We start from the raw sequence: 20,736 nt of genomic DNA on the forward strand, positions 1-20,736 counted from the left end.
AGGAACTGATTTTCCAGCAACACTGAAACACGAATTTTTTTAAATTTCTAACCGAGAAGTGAAATACCAATTGTCATACATGTAGCCATAAAAATACCTTAGTATTTCTTCAGTGATTATTTATTTTCAAAGAAACTTTCATCCATTATTTTAGCTCCTTAGTGGTTGAATTTCCATGAACTCTGAAACACGTATTTTCAATTTTCTGACTGAGAAACTAAATACCAGGTTTCGTAGTTCCAGCTTCAAAAGTCCCTTAGTGGCAATATACTTTCAAGAAGCATTTCATTCCCCTATTTCACCCCCTTAGCAGTGGAATTTCGGGCAATCCCTTTTTAAACGATGCCTAGAGCAGAAGAGCCACACCCTCTTCAAACTTAAGTTTCTATCCTTAGCGATTTGGCCAGGGCGGTGATAACTTAGTGAGTCAGTCTGACCCTATTTCATTCCCTTAGGGACTGAATTTCGAAAAACAGTGACATGCGTATGTTTTATTTCTAACAGAGAAACGAAATACAAATTCTCATAGATTTAGCTTCAAAAATTCTTGCAGAATGAAATATTTCCATAAAAACTTTCATCCCCATTTCACCCCGATAGAGGTTGAATTTCCAAAGACAGTGAAACACGTATTTTTTATTGCTAACTGAGAAGCCAAATTTAAATTTTGATAGATTTAGCTTTAAAAATGCTTTCATAATAAAATATTTTCATAAAAAATCTCATCCACTATTTCACCCCCATAGGAGTTCAATTTCCATAAACAATGGAACACGTGTTTTTTATTTGCAACCGAGAAGTCAAATACCAATGTTCATTCATGCAGCTTCAAAAAAACTTCACAAGTTCTTTAATAATGATATATTTTCAATAAAACTTTCATCCACTATTTCACCCACATAGTGTTCAATTTCGAAGAATGTTGAAACACATATTTCTTTATTTTTGACCGAGAAACCAAATAACAGTTTTCGTTGGTCTAGCTTCAAAATTACCTTAATAGCGACATTTTTTTTTAAAGTCTTCATCCCCTGTTTTACCCCCTCAGGGCTGGAATTTCGAAAAATTCCTTCTTAAACGCCGCCTACAGTATAAGATCAACACCATCTCAAAATTTCAAATTTCTATCCTTAGCGATCTGGGCTGAGCAATGATGCGTCAGACAGTCAGTGAGCACATTGACTTTTATACATAGAGATTAGCCTTCTAAACTAAGCTAATCCAATATTTGTAAAACAATCAATACTCGTTTAAGTACCATGACAGAGACTCTCATATTAGTAGAACGAATTGGATTCCGAAAAAGTCCGTTTGTGCAGCGATAATATATTTACCGTACAAATAATTTCAAGGACGAGAATTCAGTTTAGAGATACATATAGCTTTAATTGACTTCGAAAAAAGCTTTTGACGATGTGAACAGAAAGGTACTATGGGGCATAATGATTAAAGCTGGATGTCGTACACGTCTTACTGAAAGCATAAAGAGTTTATACATGGACACAAAAATAATAATAAAATTTTGTATTAATGAAGCTGAAGAAATCACTAGCAACAAGGGGCTCAAGAAAAGGCTGTAGCTTGTCACCAACCTTACTTAATGCATAGCCTATATATACGATACGATTAAGAAATGGACACAGAAAGTAAATCCGGGTATTCATATTAATAGAAATAAATATGTTAATATTCTTATGTATGCAGATAATGGTGCGATTTTGGAGGAAAGTGAAGATGACCTACAAAAAGCAATGTATAAATTACATCAGTTAGGGAAAAGTGAGTATAAGAGATTATAACCTTCAAATATCAACAAAGAAAACTAAAATCATGGATTATCATGGGAAATAACCCGCACGCTCAAAAATAATAATAGATGATACACCACTTGAGCAAGTCTGAACTTTCATTTTTTAGAACACTACGTAAGCTCTGACATGTACAGTTGTAGCTGGGGAAACAGGGCACGGGACACTGCCTACGGCCATCTCTGACGTTTCATGGATGCTAATAGAAAGTCCATTCCACACTTGGCAAGCGGTTTGTCATCTTAATTTTGGTGGAATATTACCTACGTATTACATTAACGTGTTTATGTTACGAAATTCTCCCTTTTGCCATGCCCGTTATTACACTTACTTACATCAGTTAAGAGATCTCCGTATTCTAAATAGAAGCACTTCGTCGCAGTGACAGAATTCTAAGCTGTGGCACGACACACAGAAACACCTAACTTGGTATGATATTGCTTAGTGCCCTTGCTACAGTCCGTATGGTCAGAGGTCTTGATTCTTACTGCGTGTTGTTTGCATTTCGTACACAGTATTCCAGTCATAGGGGAGATGAATACCACAGCGGAAACACTTGGATGGTAACTAGACGTGACCCGATCATTGGCGAATTACAGAGCAGCCACAGTTTGCGTGAGGAGTGCCACAAGATTAGTGTCGCTTGTAGCGCCGTTTCCGGAGGGAGGAAACATTCAAAAGCAATAACACTGTTATCTCGCGATAAGTACCGAACACGTTGTATCTGCTCAGCCCGTATGTCATTCATAATTCGCCCGACTATATATCGTCGACTTCGAGAAGTTGCGCTATATGTTCAGCGACCGCCATAGGTATTCGCATCGCACAAAGCCACCGAGTGATACGATGACTGCGGTATGTTGCCATCCGTAAGTGACTGCAGGAACATGTGGTTGCATTCATATTTGTCGGCAGCCTTTGGCTTAGCCCGGAGAGTGAGAGCTGCCATACGTTCGTCTGGCACGCCTATGGCACCCTTTTCTACCATATCGATATCGTGCAGAGGTAGCGATATGACTGAGCCGGTGTTGTGCTCTAAGGGGGCATAATGTCAGCAGTGCCTACGTCGTCGCATATGTTCTCTATGAATACTCTGAAAACTGTGGTCTTCACGGATGGAATCTTATAAAGGTCTGCATGGCTCTTCCTTGGACCTGGATTCCGTTTGATAAATGATAATGCCCCACCATACACGGCAGGCCTGCTGGACGAGTACCTGTGACAGACGTACATTACGCGACTAGAGTGCTAGTTGCTACACGGACTAGAATCCTACTAAACATGCGGGCAATGCTCTTAGATGGAGGACTGTAATTCTAACACCGCCACAACAGACCATTGGCAACCCCCAGAAGGATATTCCCCATCGCGTCAACTTGAGACATATGGCTGCTTGACACTCCAACCCAGTGGACAACAGCCAAGTGCCTCGGGGTAATATTTGATTGACAGGTGGCCTTGAAGCAGCATGTAGTTGAAGTATGGAAGAAGACCTCTCAAATCCTGGGCGCATTCTATCCACTACTTAATGAAAAGCCGTCTTTCTCTATTTGATGTGGTCTGCTGATTTAGAGGATCTGAATCTAACATTTGGCGTACTGTTGCAGCCTCTCTGGGGTAGAACAACACTCAGTTACTCGAGAAGTTACAGCAGCTTGAAAATAGTGTACTAGTACGCATGTTGTAATTACCAAGAAACTCCCCAGTCGACTATCTACATCAAGCGACTCGGGAAGAACCAGTGATTACACGATTCCTGGAATACAGCATGAAACTTGAAAATAAAACTAGCCTCTTCCATAACCACTTAATCCCCCTTTTTGACTGTGGGACAAAAGAACAGACGGCTACAAGTAACCATTGTCCCTCCTGGATCGACAGTAAGACTGCGATGAGAAGGCAACCACGTCTTTAAAAATCCACTTCGTACCAAAACAGAATTTAAAACCAAGGATCTCATAATAACAACCACTTAGACGTATCAGGTGATATCCAAAACATAATAAACTACATCAAACCACAAAAAAGGATGCAATCGTTTGAGAGAAGACATCTCCGGTCCGCAAGTACTCGTCCAACAGTGAGAGGCGTTAACACAGGTCACGCTCGAAGACTTGTCCCACGGTATGGGGCAACAATTATTCCACACAAATGCATCATTGTTCGTGCTGAATTTTTGTATCTTACCGTCCGAAGGACGCCATTCACGACAAGTGACATCCACGGGCCACGGTCGGTTTTTCGGAAAATGTTGTGTCAGCAACACTATCTTACGTGTCAGAATGGTACCAGTAAACTTTTTATTGCATCGAAGATCGAGTGTGGACATGAGTGTAGTATTACGAAAGTATAATAAGTAATATACAGCACTCAAACTGGCGTTTTATTTTACAATTCTCAAGAGACTAACTGCGTTTCAACCACAGGCTATTGTGTATCGTACACGTCGTTTGCCAATTTCAGAATACTAGAATACTTGATTGGGTGAAAGCTTTTCTTTAACTGTCTTCTTATCGTTCAATATGGTTTATTCAACCTCCCCTTAATCAGATAGAGATAATTTAAGTTTGCATCTTTTTTAATATTAAGATTCTATGAAGTTTCACCAGGGTTTTGATTGCAGCAAGGTCTTTAGGTTCAGAGATGTAAACTGCGAGAGAACAGAATTCGTGGAAGACAGTTAAGTGTTATTGCATTCTGTGATACTCATGTGTACCCTGTATGCTGGAATGGGCTACTGCTCAATAATTATTTCTGTCTGGTAGCACTCGACGCTATCAACTTCTGTGAAAATAAGGACATCATTTCGCACCTGCTTTCGTTTGCTATCTGATGTATTTAACACGCACTTAACAAACAATGGCTCACAGTCGAGCCAAGACTGTGAATCACATTGTACAATAAAGACAACACGATATCTTTTGTCACAATTTAGAGTGTAATCATAAAGGGTATTAAATAGATGTCGAATATTTTGAGACAAGAGAAAAATTGTCCAGTAAACTTGGGATCTAAAATGCACACCTCAAGAACTATGAGCACTTTTTCATCTTTGATGCTGCGAAACATACTTCTTATACTGCAAGCTCTTTGCTTTGTTTTTTGTTTCCTGTTTTGGGAGCAGATAGGATGGACCAAATGAGAAAAAAGCAGTCCAGCAAACATGGACTCTCCTCAGTACGTCTCAGTTGTCTTCCTCCTGTCCAACAACAAATCGGTGATTTTGCACTATAGTCAGTACTTTCCCAACTTTCCCCGTAACCTTCTGTTTCCCTTTCTTTCTTTCTTCCTTCCGTCCGCCCCGATATCTGAGTGGTCAACGTGACGGATTGTCGTCCTATGGGCCCGGGTTCGATTCCTAGCTGCGTCGGGGATTTTCTCCGCTCAGCGACTGGGTGTTGTGTTGTCTTCATCATCATTTCATCCCCATCCGGCGCGCAGGTCGCCCACTGTGGCGTCCAATGTAATAAGACCTGCACGAAGGCGGCCCGACCTGCCCCGTAAGGGGCCTCCCGGCCAATGATGCCAAACGCTCATTTCCATTTTTCCTTCCTTCCTTCATTTCGTCTCAATTGCTTTTTCTTTCATTATCCCTCCTACTAATTTCCCTAATATTTACCGCTCTCCAATGGTATTATTAACATCTTCTTCAGATGTTATTGTGTCAGTGCTGCTGCCATGAATTTCTGTTAATGTGTCATTACTACTATTTGTAAGAAACGCTCCACTATGAGGAATAAACTTATCACAACGTTAATTGAACGTATATCATTTAACCATAATCTTTGTCATAACTGTTTCCATTACTATTATTATTATCATCATCATCATCGTCGTTATCTTCCACTGTGGTCATTGGGATGGTAACTAAGAAATGAATAGACACTGCACTAGCATTCACCAAGACAACGGCTCAGATCTCCGTCCGGCCACGCAGATCTATGTTTTCCGTGGTTTCCCGAAATCGAGCAATGCAAATACAGAGACGGTTACTTTGAAAATGATACTTCTCCGTCCTCCCCCAATCCTAGAACGATTTCCGTGCGTAATGACCGCGCTATCGTCTTCTTCATCGTAAAGTGAATCTCTAAAGACATTTAGTTAGATATATTAGGGGGCCGGGAAGTCGTAACCTTACAAAGTAAAATAAATATGCGTGTACAACGTGTAAGTGAAACTTCTGCTTCAAGTAACTGTTTTAATACTGTATCCGAATATATGCAGCGACTCTACACTTGAGTGGCCGTAGTAAATTTAGTTAAGGTCCTTCAGAGTTAGCCACTCAGCAGCGCTTCTTATAAGGGAACCTCCCCATCGCACCCCCTTCAGATTTAGTTGTAAGTTGGCACAGTGGACAGGCCTTGAAAAACTGAACACAGATCAATCGAGAAAACAGGAAGAAGTTGTGTGGAACTATGAAAAAAATAAGCAAAATATAAAAACTGTGTAGTCCATGTGAAAGATAGGCAACATAAAGGATAATGTGAGATCAGGAGCGTCGTGGTCACGTGGTTAGCGTGAACAGCTGCGGAACGAGAGGTCCTTGGTTCAAGTCTTCCCTCGAGTGAAAAGTTTAATTTTTTATTTTCGCAAAGTTATGATCTGTCCGTTCGTTCATTGACGTCTCTGTTCACTGTAATAAGTTTAGTGCCTGTGTTTTGCGACCGCATCGCAAAACCGTGCGCACACGAAAGGACGTGCCTCTCCAATGGGAACTGAAAATATTTGATCGCAAGGTCATAGGTCAACCGATTCCTCCACAGGAAAACACGTCTGATATATTCTATAAGACACTGGTGACGGCATGTGCGTCACATGACAGGAATAAGTTGTCGACCCACCTAACTTGTACACTTGGCGAATGGGTAAAAAGATTCTTCTACCTTGCCCGATTTAGGTTTTCTTGTGTATGTTATACTCACTCCCAAAAAAGTGATGAAAATATAAGATTTTTTCACATAAACTGCAACAAATGAATGCAACAGTTTCACAGTCGCGCAGTTTTCCCTGTGCTCTGTCAAAACATATGTTTTTAACGTTTCCAAATTTTTCCGTGTGTAGACCGTCAAATCCTGCATATGTCCAACCAAATCTGAACATGTCCTGGAATTTTGGAGAGCGAAGTTGATTATGTGTGAGTGCCTGAACTTTGGTAATTGACACACGATCACATGCCGTCACCAGTGTCGTACAGAATATATCAGACGTGTTCTTTTGTGGAGGAATCGGTTGACCTACGACCGTGCGATCAAATGTTTTCGGTTCCCATTGGAGAGGCCTGTCCTTTCGTCTACTAATAGCACGGTTTTGCGGTGCGGTCGCAAAACACAGACACCAAACTTACTACAGTGAACAGAGACGTCAATGAACGAACGGACAGATCATAACTTTGCGAAAATAAAAAATTAAACTTTTCACTCGAGGGAAGACTTGAACCAAAAAACTCTCGTTTCCTAGCTGCTCACGCTAACCACGGGACAACGACGCCCCTAAGCTCACAGTGTCCTTGATGTTGCATATATTTCGCATGGACTACTCAGTTTGTATATTTTGCTTATTTTTTTCATAGTTCCACACAACTTCTTCCTGTTTTCTCGATTGATCTGTGTTCAGTTTTTCAAGGCCTATCCACTGTGCCAACTTATAACTAAATCTGAGGCGGGCGCGATGGGGAGGTTCCCTTGTTAGCAGCGCCTTCGATGGCGAATGCTGTAGGTATACGAGTGGTTTCATACGCAGCCACAGCCATTGAACTGTAGCGCTGCTCGCCGCCCCGGTGGTCTGCTTCACCTCAAGTGACGATCGCAAAAATTGGCTCCAGCCGTGACTAGGCAAGCAACGTAATGGTAAGCGCGCCACTACGTCAAACACGCGAGTGCAGCGTGGCTAACGCACGTGTCCGTAGCGCAGCAGCTGCTGGAAAGAGGAACTGTCTGGTTTGCACTGTAGTAGGCAATGGCGTTGGATATGGTAACAGACGGACCAAACATGAGCACAGAAATATTACCATTGTAAATGAAAAGTGGCCTGCCATATGGGACGATTACAGCAACGAGATCGCAAAGAAGAATGCGTGGTAGTCCATCATAGGGAAATTCAAACTAATTTCACTAGCATACCCACAACGGCTGAAAATTTAATCGGTAAGAAAAATAATGTTAATTTTCACCAAATATCAACAATCTACGAGATATTGTAGTAGCTAAAATACTTTACCAATTAGGTACATGAAAAGTTGTATTTCAAGCAAACATCTTCAACTGCATGTTAATCCTGATTTCAAATTTGACATATATATAAGTCATTTCAATGCCCCTTCATTCATGAAGTAATCAGGGAATGCTTTTCGGAAGTAGTGTTTACAGGTAGAGGGTTGGCTACTGGAATCTCAACCTCTAAGCCAGCAACACAAAGCGTGTCCTCAAACGTATACCCAACCCTTTCCCTGATGAAAATACGCAGAAGGCAGCAAGTTTTTACTGCAATTCCTGGCAATTCTTGTTGAACATTTAGTGATACATTCTGCACTTATTGCTCAGTATTTTAGACATGTTGAGCAGCGTCACTAACATGTGCTTGCAGCCCTACTAACGTGCGTTTGGCCGCGCGGGATAGAGGCGCGATCTGAGGCGCCTTATCACGGTCCGTGCGGCTTCCCCCCGTCGGAGGTTCGAGTCCTCCCTCGGGCATGGGTGTGTCTGTTGTCCATAGCGTAAGTTAGTTTAAGTTAGATTAAGTAGCGTGTAGGCTTAGGGACGGATGACCTCAATAGTTTGGTCCAATAAGACCTTACCACAAATTTCCACACGCGTTTGGAGCCTCAATTGCGCGCGGTAGCAGGCAGCTAACGTCAGCGAAAGCCCTGCTTTCGAACCACTATGCAGCGCTGAAAAGTGGCCCCGTGTGAAGCCGGCCTTAATTGAAACTTTTGTTAACAGAGCGGAACCTAGCTTAATTTCCATTGTTTGGTTTTGGCACATAGTACTCTCACGAATCCTGTTGATGCGCATCCCCTTGCTATCCCATTATGAAGTGTGTTAACTTCCTAGCTTCTGATGGCGGCTGCAACTACAACAGGGCACCTTTAGCTCATTTCACATTTGTCTGGCAGCCCTCTGTACCCCACCGTGTACACGACCGCGTTATGTCTGAGATGATGTTGTAGGGGTGCACATTCAACAGCTGCCGCAACGTGAATGTAACTTGATGTTTTTGGCATGAGTAAGATAATTAAAAAGCAAAATTTACAGTTTTGTTCCACCTAATGACAGAAAGAGAAAATGTGTGCTACAGCTAAAAGATAAGAATTTCACATGCATTTCGAGATTTAGGCCAGAAATGACATTTACGTCTGTGAAATAAATTGGCGCTTGATAAACAATAAAGTAACAAAATATTGAATGTTCACTCTGCCCAGTGACATTTCGTTACAGACTACGTGTAATATGTATATACAGTGTATATACTTTTATTGTGCTTCAAACCCAAAGGTAACACACTGTAAATAACAAATATGGATAAAGTGTCTAGAGGAGACATATAGGCATGTTATTACTAGAACTTACAGTGAGGGAATTACTTACGTTAAACTTCATATCGTTTGAAGGATTTAGTGACATTCGCCTTGTTAGTTGTGCCACACCATACTCGAATGCTATCGTATGGACGAATGATTAGTTGGTACCTGCGTTATTAGATAATACCTTCATAAGACTTGTAATAAAGCTAAACAGTATACCAGTTCTATACAAAGGTCTCCATCATGTGTAAACGTGAAGTCGTTCTCAACTCGCACATCGGTTTGAACTCTGCAGTGCTTTGCTATGGAGGGTCCTATTGGAGGTAATATATGTCCTTAAATTCCTTCAGACCTTAAAATTACTTAATGGGAGCTTCGAATCAGGATGAAACTTGGCATTTTTCAGATTAAATTATTACTTCCATAGTAAAAAAAAAAGCGATACATGGCACGAAATATTCTTAAATCTGATGGAGAGCGAATCCTAGACCTTTGGATTTGTCGTTTAACACTTACCCACTTAGCCAGCGAATTACGCTTTCATAAGCTCTACTACATCGATATTCGAGGGCAAAATAAGAAGTGATATACACCTGAATCATTTTTGTTGTTCACGCCAAAAATAGTTCCCAGTTTATCGCAGTCAACCATCCATGCACGCCAAAGACTAACCATATATCTTTTTCATTATTTTACATGCTATTTTACAGTTTCAGGAAAATTATTTTACAATCAAAGATATAATAATTCGTAAGTGGTGCAACCAACTTAATTTAAAAAAAAATGCGTTTATAATTTCACACTGCTTGAGAAGCTAAGATGAAATATTGAAACGAAACAAACAAATTCTCGTTATACGATTTATGTTCTTCATTGCCAGGGACAGGCTCTGTTCAATATCTGCATGTTCCGGATGCTTAAGAAACACACAGCTTCCATAATATGACCCTGGATTTCTTTCACTCTACCTAATGTGTTAATTATTTCCGTGTTCTGTATATCATTTGCACGGCTTTTATCGAAGTGACGTGGAACGAGACAGTATACCAGCTAGCATGTATCATATGTTTCTGAATATTGTTACACGCTGCATATATACTGGATAGTTAATAGAACAGTGGCCTAAATTTAATAATAACGAAAATATTAGTTTTTAATATTACTCACGTAACTAGCAGTAATATTCTTAAATTAATTTTTTCGCTGTACGTGCTACCAGTTTTTAACAAATATTCGTCTAGGGAATGGAAGGAGTTGCCAAGCGGAAAAAAATTTTGAGCTAGGTTTAACATTTGCTTTACTACTTGTCAGGCGTTTGATGTGCTTGTGCGTTACTGACCAGTATCGATGGTCGAGATAAGTAACCGAAGCCTGGGCAGTGTACTCGACTCGAAGGCAGTCGTTTCGAGCACTGGAGGGGGAAGAAATCTTCATCGAAAGTATTTGGACCGGAAGGGGGATATATGATGTCTTCCTAATCACCTGACTTAATGCCAGTGTCTTGGGTTCAGTTCCAACCAAAGGAACGTTAAGCTCGACGATCACCTTGGTGTTATTTGAGAGGCGTAGTCTATGAGCCGGCATCCCTTCCATGCATCGATAAATCACAGTACTACACTACACTCTAAAAGCTCTCATCACTGTTACCTACACGACACAGTAGATAGGTGACACTTCATAAAATGTCGGAGCGGAGGGGAACCACCTCCTCTATGACATTGCCCATCACGGCACTACGTATTACTACATCTGTTTTCAGCACTCATTTCCTCATCGCGGGACTGATTTCGACTTTTTAATGTGTCGTTGGGTGTAGGAAATTTACTGAATATCAGTAGATGTGATGGTTGAAGGAAGTGATCCGGTGAGGTGAAAAACCTTATTCAGTATAACGTTGTATGTTTGATGGAGTAATTCCTACAGGGGAATATAATTTGTGCGTTGGGGTCTATCTCCAACACCCTGCGATGGATCTTACATGTTTCATTTAGGACAATACCAACCTTGCTGGCTTGAAGAACGAGTATGTGCCAAAGGGACAGGAATATTCACCAGCCAAGTGACAGACTCATAGAGCTGCTGGCCGTACTTTTGGAGGATTTGCAACTCTCGCCATCTAATTTACGAAGCAGATAATAGCGTGATGACAATTTTTTCTTGTTGTTAGTGCAGTGGTTTCGAAATGTTAGGGAGCGGTCCAGGATTACACCCAAATATCTAGGTGTATCGAATTGTTCAAATTCTTTTCCATTTCAGTTGAATCTTATCTTCCGTGGTGTTTCATACTTTTTCGAATTAGAAGCACATGTCTGGGTTTTAAATGGACTTAATTTGAGATCTCACTCTCATCAAAATCCTTCTGTGTGTAGTGCCGCGTCATCTTACAAAGTACTTAAATTCTTCCTCAGAATAAAATTTGAAGTAGTTAACCTAATTCTAAGCAGAAAGCCTTTATTACAAAAATAGCTTTAATTTCACTTGTATTCGGCATTATATGATCAAATGTAGCACTGTAGGTCACCGGTTGCATCTAGATCCTATAAGAAAAGTTCTATAAACAATTAAACATAGGATTGGAGCGTAGCTTCGATTAATTTTATTCATTCATTTAGAAGCCAAGCACGTCCCAGAAGGACTGAATATGGAATATAGTGAAAATGTAAATGTCGCATGGCACTGCTGGCTGGAACATCCCACTGGGTGGGTTTAGCCGCTTGTCTGGAAGGGTGTTCTTCCTCCGCGCTCACTGACCCCTTTCCTTCATATATGTGAGGCTTGTGTCGTATGGCTTTTTTTTTTTTTTTTTTTTTTTAGAATGTTGGTGAGTGTAATGGATGCGTTTACAGTGTAGCATCATATTTGTGTTATAGAAAGGCGACAAGGAAGAAAGATGGAGACATCCAGTGCCAAAACCTAGGCTACTGCTCTCGAATAGCTCCAAAGGGGCTGCCGGATCAAATGTGACACACGCTCTTTCTTCATGAGACCCTGCCGAAGCGTTGGAGTTTAATCCAGTATCTTGGCGCAAAGACTGGTGTTCGAGAACTGAACACCACCTATTCTCCTCCCTTTGCAGTGAAAACTGCGTCCACTACCAGTATTCAAACTGGCTTACCTCCTAATCCAGCGCCACCGCACAGTACTGCGTTAGAGATATTGGGAACGGAGGCGCGTATGCAATATAGTGTACTGTTGGAATGAAAGTCGTGTACGGATTTCATGCCACCAGGCGTCTACTTTCGGTACATTGCCACTACTTAGTAACGTTTTTGCTATGAAATAAATAAAAAAGGCTAGTAAATGATCTTATCGTATTTCCCACATTTTCCAGCAGGGATAAATTCTACCCCTGAACATGAAACGATACTTGCTACATTAATTGTATTATTTTTTTCTTTTCAGATCGCTCCTGAGGAAAAACCTGCAAAAAAGTTACGCCCTCTCCTTGCAGGTAAGTGAAGTAGTTGTCATCACAACATGGTATCAAAAGGCGTGTGTAAAAGTATAGTTCATGTGTTACACACTAGATCTTACCCGAGAGAATGATTGTTTAATTATTTATAACGATACATTCCTTAACTGAATGGAAACTTAAGGTCTAAAATCACTGAATATACACTCCTGGAAATGGAAAAAAGAACACATTGACACCAGTGTGTCAGACCCACCACACTTGCTCCGGACACTGCGAGAGGGCTGTACAAGCAATGATCACACGCACGGCACAGCGGACACACCAGGAACCGCGGTGTTGGCCGTCGAATGGCGCTAGCTGCGCAGCATTTGTGCACCGCCGCCGTCAGTGTCAGCCAGTTTGCCGTGGCATACGGAGCTCCATCGCAGTCTTTAACACTGGTAGCATGCCGCGACAGCGTGGACGTGAACCGTATGTGCAGTTGACGGACTTTGAGCGAGGGCGTATAGTGGGCATGCGGGAGGCCGGGTGGACGTACCGCCGAATTGCTCAACACGTGGGGCGTGAGGTCTCCACAGTACATCGATGTTGTCGCCAGTGGTCGGCGGAAGGTGCACGTGCCCGTCGACCTGGGACCGGACCGCAGCGACGCACGGATGCACGCCAAGACCGTAGGATCCTACGCAGTGCCGTAGGGGACCGCACCGCCACTTCCCAGCAAATTAGGGACATTGTTGCTCCTGGGGTATCGGCGAGGACCATTCGCAACCGTCTCCATGAAGCTGGGCTACGGTCCCGCACACCGTTAGGCCGTCTTCCGCTCACGCCCCAACATCGTGCAGCCCGCCTCCAGTGGTGTCGGGACAGGCGTGAATGTCGTCTTCAGCGATGAGAGTCGCTTCTGCCTTGGTGCCAATGATGGTCGTATGCGTGTTTGGCGCCGTGCAGGTGAGCGCCACAATCAGGACTGCATACGACCGAGGCACACAGGACCAACACCCGGCATCATGGTGTGGGGAGCGACCTCCTACACTGGCCGTACACCACTGGTGATCGTCGAGGGGACACTGAATAGTGCACGGTACATCCAAACCGTCATCGAACCCATCGTTCTACCATTCCTAGACCGGCAAGGGAACTTGTTGTTCCAACAGGACAATGCACGTCGGCATGTATCCCGTGCCACCCAACGTGCTGGCACACGCAATGAGTCAGGAACCGTTATTATTACTTTCTCCTTCTGGACTTATTGTTTACAAGTTTGAGAAACAGTGTTACCCTTTCGACGAGACACTGCAGCACTTCCGGATCTGGATATGACATTATTCCACATACGTATCGTACGACTCACGTGAATCCTTGTTTGTACCAGGCGACGCTTGACAGATAAGGGAGCAAGATGCAAGCAGTCTCATAACAGCTTGTGAACCACTGTAAGCTTTAGCTGTAAACCGAAAGAGCGACCGATGGTTGGAAGAAGAATATGGCATGCATGTCCTGTTTACAACAGCGGTATCACTCTAGCTGATATCCGCCACGCCAACGGTCGCTTCGCAGTTTTACTACCATGGAAACTTCCACAAAGTGGGAATATACGGGCACGCGTCTCATCTAAGGGCTGGTAAACGGATGAACGCCACTGTATCAAGAACGAAGTCCCATCAGGTGCTACTCATCAGCAAACACATTTTAGTCAGTGGTCACATTTCTGCCATTTCTAGGTTTTAGTGGTCGGGAACTTACAATGCGGATAACGAGGAGAATTTTTTGCAAGCTTTTGGCGAGAACTAACAGTACATTAGCAGAGTGAAAAAGCTACATTTTGCAAGTAGTACACAGATATAATTTCAGCATAGCCTGGACTTCTAAAACTTATAAGTCATACGATGCCTATTTTACGGGCGTGGGTTTCAATGAATTATCCTAATACACATCCCAACTCGAAAGTACTAAGGTACCAACAAAAGTAAAGTGACAGTATCTGCTGTGGTATTATCGACAATTATTTAACAGGGTCACATGAGGTACATCCAAGACCCGTCGGTCTCTTGGATGCTCCTTAACCGCTATAGTTAAGCTATAGTACGAAAATGTGGTTTATGAATGATGCTGCCCTCACTCAATTCTTCGAAATAGAATGGTCTTGGAGATCCTGTGGTTTGGTCAGTTACGTAGGGACTTCAGAAAATAAATTATACATGTCATTTCACGCTAAGACCATTGCCCAACAAGAGTGACACGGCAACTGGAAACGTACTCCAGAAACGAAGTACGCGGGACTAAACTATTCATGTGTGCAAAACGTCTAAATTTCACTCAGATTCGACGTGAAATCGTGGCTGTATATAGATTAAATGCAGTGTCTCATTCAACCATAGTGAAATTGGCTAACGGTTTGACCCAGACTGTAAAGAAGTTGGAGATACTGATTGGGTGGAATGGCCATCGACATGGACCACAGACGACAATGTCGGGGCCATAGAGGAAGTGATCCACGGCAATCACAGAGTGGTGAGGACGTTCACACAGCGGTTCTCGAATGGCTCTGTCACCAAGAAGGGAATTTTTATAGTAGAGGATCTGAACGATTAGTAGAACGTTCTGACCCTTTTTTACAGAGACTTGGTGATTTACGTTGGATAATAGTGTCAGATATCTGTAACAGTCTGAAGTGTAGTGAAGTTACTTGGCCTACCATAATAATGTGTAACTTACTTTTTGCAATGCCCCGTACGTCGCTAGACCTTAATCCACTTGATTTCTTCTTATTAATTCATGTGAAATTCTTAAATGATGGGGAGAACGTTCTGACATTAATAAACTGCGAAGCAGAAGACCAGACTCACATTATACTAAGTGAACACAGCCGTGATGGATCGCTCAGTAAATCCATATGGCTGAGAATCGGTTTGCTGTGCACGCCACGGCCGTCAGTTTGAAAAATTTTTATGAAATGCCATTGCAGTCTAAGGTCTTGTGTTTCTACGTTAATTTGGATTTTTACGCTTGCATTGCATTCAAATTTCGCCTTATCTACGTATAGGGTTCAAGAATACTCCTAGGTTCGTCCTAAAACAGGGTTCTCGAATACTTGAAAATATGTTCTCGCGAGATATTGTGAGCTTATTTCAAAACGTTTGCCAGTTGAAATTTAATGTAATAATTGTTACGGAAGATCAGTGACATACACTATGTGATAAAGAGTGTCCGGGCAGGTACGTAACGCAGAATTGACCACTAGACGTCACGAGAGGCAGATCCGCCTGTATAAAAGGAGGCGGGGAGTATTACGTTGTCAGTGAGAACGCCTGAGTGTGCGAGGAAGTCGACAGCGAAGTGCACGACAGCGGACGTGGCTTCGGCAGCGCACGCGACAGGGTGAGGTGACAGCAGTACCTCCGACGTAGCGTGTGCCTACCCGGAGTGTGCTTCCTCGTCCTACTTCAGGCGTAGCGTGGGCGCGCCCTCTTTTAAAAGGGGCGCTGAACTAATCGAAGGGTGTGGCGGTTCGCCTTCCGACGAGGCTCACCTCGCCGGTGGCCTAGCCCGATCCCCCCAACGAAGACGGCACGGCCTGCAAATACGGACGTGGACGTGGACGTGGACGACTCATCGGAGGTGAACAGCGACGCAGAGGACGCTCCTGAGCTGCGCCGTTACTCCACCATATCCCAGGAAAAGAAAGGCGGCGGCAGCTCTCTACCGCTTAGATCAGGAACAGAGAAGTGGCTCCGTCGAGGCCCACAAGAAAGACAGACCGTAGCGCGTACGTCACAGCACGTTAAAGTGCAAGTCTTACGAGTGCCAGCAGCCATCTCCGGCGGGGAGTGAGTAACTATTTCAGACGAATTTAATAATTCTTGACTGCGTGTTTAAATACACTATTGGCCATTAAAATTGCTAACCCAGGAAGAAATGCAGATGATAAAAGGGTATTCATTGGACAAATATGTTATACTACAACTGACATATGATTACATTTTCACGTAATTAACGTGTGCGCAGATCCTGAGAAATCAGTGCCCAGAACAACCACCTCTGGCCGTAATAACGGCCTTGATACGCCTGGGCATTGAGTCAAACAGAGCTTGGATGGCGTGTACAGGTTCAGCTGCCCATGCAGCTTCAACACGATGCCAAAGTTCATCAAGAGTAGTGACTGCCGTATTGTGACGAGCCAGTTGCTCGGCCACTATTGACCAGACGTTTTTAATTGGTGAGAGGTCTGGAGAATGTTCACTGTTAAAAGTGCCGTCAATGTGAACAAGAGGTGACCGAGACGTGTAACCAGTGGCACCCCATCCCATCAAGCCGGGTGACACGCCAGTATGGCGATGACGTATACACGCTTCCAATGTGCGTTCACCGCGATGACGCCAAACACGGATGCGACCACCATGATGATGTAAACAGAACCTGGATTCATCTGAAAAAATGAGGATTTGCCAATCGTGCACCCAGGTTAGTCATTGAGTACACCATCGCAGGCGCTCCTGTCTGTGATGCAGCGTCAAGGGTAACCGCAGCCATGTTCTCCGATCTGATAGCCCATGCTGCTGCAAACGTCATCGAACTGTTCGTGCAGATGGTTGTTGTCTTGCAAACGTCCCCATCTGTTGACTCAGGGATCGAGACGTGGCTGCACGATCCGTTTCAGCCATGCGGATAAGATGCCTGCCATCTCGACTGCTAGTGATACAAGGCAGTTGGGATCCAGCACAGCGGTCCGTATTACCCTCTTGAACCCACCGATTCCATATTCTGCTAACAGTCATTGGATCTCGACCAACGCGAGCAGCAATGTCGCGATACGATAAACCGCAATCGCGATAGACTACAATCCGACCTTTATCAAAGTCGGAAAAGTGATGGTACGTATTTTTCCTCGTTACACGAGGCATCACAACAACTTTTCACCAGGCAACGGCTGTCAACTGCTGTTTGTGTATGAGAAATCGGTTGGAAACATTCCTCATGGCAGCACGTTGTATGTGTCGCCACCGGCGCCAACCTTGTGTGAATGCTCTGAAAAGCTGATCATTTGCATATCACAGCATCTTCTTCCTGTCGGTTAAATTTCGCGTTTGTAGCACGTCATCTTCGTGGTGTAGCAGTTTTAATGGCCAGTAATGTACTTGGAAGTTCTCCATAGCACACGACATAATTAAGACCTTTATTGGGCACCTTTTCAATTAAATTTTGATTTCCCGTGCGTGCTGCACGGAACCGAGCGTTGACGAAATGTGGCTGATAAGACGACTAGTGTGACGTCAAAAGTTTGTTGTAGGGACCGAATATCTCGCTGGCCCCGGGCTCCAAGACGGGAGCTCACCCAGTCAGCAAGAAGCCGCGACCAATCGTCGTATCGACAACTGGCGGCAAGAAGAGGGCGATGGCGGACACTTGAGTAGTAGGGCGCATATGGATGCAGACGGTGGCCAGAAACGCCGCATCCCGCAACTCCGCTAGTGCTGACGCAAGAGCAGAAGATGGCTGGGCGAAGGTGATGATGAAACGTGCGGCTCGTTGCACCCCAGCCACGAAAACCAAAGCGTCAATGACGCCATCTGACAACCGCTTTATTGCGTTGACGGAACGTGGAGCACCCGCAAAACGAACAGAGAAACACGATTGCTAATGGAGAATCTGTCAGCTCCCAACCGCCAACAACTACTATTCGTCATGGGCTGAAGCCACCACTAATCAATCGTCTTTGAAATCAAAGACAATTATAAAGGATCCCTCCCTCGTCTGAAGGAGTGCACAACAACAGACCTCATTCTGAAGACGACCGGGCTGTACACTGTGCGTATTCAGCTATCTATCACCGAAGATTACCGATGGGTGACGAAGGAGGTATCGGATCTTTCGATGCCCTTCTATACACACACCACCGTGCCGGAAAAAACTAATCGCTCCTGGTTATAGCTGTCGACAACATGGAGAAACGGAAGCTCTTTCAGCTGACGACTGTGGCCCGCACGTCAGTCACTGCCGAGCCACTGAGGCAGAACAGGGGAGATGTGAAGTGCTCGCACTGCCAGGGGGCGGAGCACGTGGCTCCCCACTGCTCCTTCCCCGACGCATGCGCGAAGCGCGCGGGAAACTACAACAGCCAGCTATGACCGCTGCCCAGGACGTATATACCCGAGTGCAAGAATTGTGGTGAGCACACGTGGCGAGCTATCGTGGCTGTGAATATCTGAAAGCTGCGGTAGCTCGACAGCATGGGGAGCCGTACAAGCCGAGGATTGCCCTGTCCAAACGACGTCGTCGTCGACGACAACGCGGGCGAGCGCCGATGCTACGAAGATTGGTAGCACGACTGTTAACACCGCTGCTGCATCAGGAACCGGAAGAAGACGCATCAGAAAGCGCTCTCGTGATGGTACGCCGGACGGCTTGCGATTCAACCTCCCTAAGGAGAAAACTCGCTGGCTAACTAAAGACACCGAGACATCGGCAGGCGGCAGGAGCGCGACCGCTCCACCCGCCAGTCGCACTGATGCAGCTGCTGTGGACATAGCTGCACTCATCTCGACTCTCACTGTGGCCCACGAACGAGTCACACACTTCGCCGAGACGCTTCAGCGAGCCGTCGAGATCGTGACACTGGCTGCCCAAGCAGCCACACCAGCTACCACTGCGGCTGCTCCCTCCGACATCCACGCCGGAAAGTAGTGAAGACAACACAGCACCTCGCTATCATTTCTGGCAAAGAGAAGACGATGTAACCTGGGAAGGCCATCCTGGCGAAGCAAACGAACGTGAAGAAGCTACACAAAACAAAGATCCATGAGATACAAATCAACCTTTCTAAAGCTGCCTACGTGACTATTGGCGGTGTGGTTGTGAAGTGGAAACGCGAAGGATCAACCCAGCTAAATTACAACCAGGCAGACCTCATGTGAGGAAGGACAAGAACAGCCACAAGAATTGCGCAGGATAACAGTAAAAAATCGCTTGAAATCAGAGCAAGGAACCGTACACGAATTCCAAAATAGCACAATGATATGCGTAAAGACTTAAAAAGACAGGGGAACAATGGTCGAGCAACTCCTCATAAACCATATAGTCAGCGCTAAACGACGTCTGAGGTGGTGTAAAGAGCGGAGACACTGGACAGTGCATGACGGGAAAGAAGTGATTTGGACTTACTGTATGAATCACACTATGGCAGTACGATGGAAGGGTTTCGATTTGGTGACTGCCTGGTAGACGTTACCTGTACTCACGTATAACGCCAACAGTGAAGTACGGATGATTCACATGGTTCTGAGCACTATGCGACTTAACTTCTGAGGTCATCAGTCGCCTAGAACTTAGAACTAATTAAACCTAACTAACCTAAGGACATCACACACATCCATGCCCGAGGCAGGATTCGAACCTGCGACCGTAGCGGTCACGCGGTTCCAGACTGAAGCGTCGAAACCGCACGGCCACATCGGCCGGCGAAGTACGGAGGAGGTTGCGTTAAGAGTATGGGAGTGTTTTCCGTGATTAAGGTGTGGTTCCCTCATTGCGCTTAAGAAATCGCTAAATGCGGAGGACTATGAACACAATTTACAGCATTGTGTTCTGCGTACAGTAGAGTAACAGTTCGGAGACTATGAGTTTCGTATCAGCATGACAGTGCACCCTGTCATAAAACAGCATGTCTGAGGCAAAGGTTTGTCGACAGTAACATTCCTAAAATCGACCGGCTAGCCCAGAGTTCCGATCTGAATCCACTGTAACACCTCTGGGATGAGTTAGAGCTCTACACAATATCGCAGCGTCCCATACCTCTACCCTCTTTGGTTTCAGTTCTTGAGGAAGAATGGGCTGACATTCCTCCACAGACATTCAGGCGCCTCATTGAATGCGTCTCCATAATAGAGTTCATATCGCCATAAGGGCGAAGGGTCGCACACTCAGCATTAACTTCCACATGCAGCTGTCCGGATACTTTTGATCAGAGCCGGCCGGAGTGGCCGAGCGGTTCTAGGCGC

At 44.4% G+C, this 20,736-nt stretch overlaps 1 protein-coding gene across 5 annotated transcripts in view; it reads left to right on the plus strand.

The window, feature by feature from the left end:
- Nucleotides 1-20,736, plus strand: part of LOC126184543 (cAMP-regulated phosphoprotein 21) — a 1,287,166-nt gene that overhangs the window by 549,333 nt on the left and 717,097 nt on the right. For all 5 annotated transcript variants that reach the window (XM_049926953.1, XM_049926952.1, XM_049926954.1 and 2 more), the window contains exon 5: nt 12,730-12,778. The gene's annotated coding sequence lies outside the window, so the exon portion shown is untranslated. The remainder of the gene's footprint in view (nt 1-12,729; nt 12,779-20,736) is intronic.

Source organism: Schistocerca cancellata, chromosome 4 (genome assembly GCF_023864275.1).
Source record: "Schistocerca cancellata isolate TAMUIC-IGC-003103 chromosome 4, iqSchCanc2.1, whole genome shotgun sequence".
In the NCBI taxonomy this organism is placed as follows: Eukaryota; Metazoa; Arthropoda; class Insecta; order Orthoptera; family Acrididae; genus Schistocerca; species Schistocerca cancellata.